At 35.4% G+C, this 1252-nt stretch overlaps 1 protein-coding gene across 1 annotated transcript in view; it reads right to left on the bottom strand.

Annotated features, from left to right (window-relative positions):
* Positions 1–1252, bottom strand: part of SHPRH (SNF2 histone linker PHD RING helicase) — a 122643-nt gene that overhangs the window by 87445 nt on the left and 33946 nt on the right. The window lies entirely within an intron of this gene.

Below are 1252 nucleotides of genomic sequence, written 5' to 3'. Positions count from 1 at the left end.
TCATTTCTTGTTATATATCTAATTATCTTTATAAATAAATATATTAAATTATCAGCAATTTGGTTTTATCTCTCTAGAGAACCCTAACACAATGATTTAAAAAAAAAAAAAGAAAGAAAATGATGATGGCAACATATGTACAAATGTCCTTGACACAATGGATGTATGGATTGTGGTAAAAGTTGTAAGAGACACCAATAAAATTACTTAAAAAAAATTAACTTCCATTAATTGACTATCTAATATGTACCAGTTACTATGCTAATGGTTGTACATATTATAATTAACAAAAACAATACACACACCCCTCTAATCCTCTGCCATTGAATCAATTCTGACTCATTCTAACCCTGTAAGACAGAATGGAACTGCTCTTGGGGATTTCAGAGACTGTACCATAAGCTGTGTCGTCCTCCCATGGAGCAGCCTTGGTGGTTCCAAACTGCTGACCTTACAGTTAATAGCCCAATAGGTACCACCACTAGGGTCTTCTAATTCATCGCTTTTAGTCTAGCACAGTGGTTCTCAATCAGGGTGGAAGTGAAGGCATATGATTATGCCTCCAGGAGATCTTTGAAATGTCTGGAGACATTCTAGTTCTCACAACAGGCACCTAGAGGGGTAGAAGCCAAGGATGGTGCTAAGCACCCTACAATTCAAAGGCCAATCTCTCTCAATAAAGAATTATCTGGTCCAAATGTCAATAAGGCCAAGGTTGAGAAAGCTTTGCCCAGGGCAAAAAGAAAAATGAGAATTCTACTTCCAAATACAAAGTAGCAAATCACAACAGGACAACATTCCCACTGATACAATGAGGGAGACAAAAGATAAACTGAAAAGGTAGAGTATAAAGACATCAGAGAATCATAGAAGCAAAGAGGAAAAGACTAAATACAGTCTGAAGAACTTTGGGAAAGTTCATCCATAGTTAGATGAACTGGAAGCACATAGAAACTTTGTAGGTGATTATCTAGGTTGTGGTAATAAACTATATATCAAAATGTTCAAATTTTACATCTTAAATATCTAGTTTCATTGTGTCACTTATGGTATACCATAATAAAACTGTGGGTATTTTTCCTAATTACTCAAGAAAAAAATTTTTTTTGTTAGGGGCTCATACAACTCTTATCACAATCCATACATACATCAATTGTGTAAAGCACATTTGCACATTCATTACCCTCATCATTCTCAAAACATTTGCTCTCCACTTAAGCCCCTGGCATCAGGTCCTCATTTTTTTTTACCC

This window comes from Echinops telfairi, unplaced genomic scaffold (genome assembly GCF_000313985.2).
Source record: "Echinops telfairi isolate 266 unplaced genomic scaffold, ASM31398v2 ScPeMD7_3533;HRSCAF=4204_0, whole genome shotgun sequence".
Classification (NCBI taxonomy): domain Eukaryota; kingdom Metazoa; phylum Chordata; class Mammalia; order Afrosoricida; family Tenrecidae; genus Echinops; species Echinops telfairi.
This window is presented reverse-complemented; position numbering and strand designations above follow the sequence as displayed.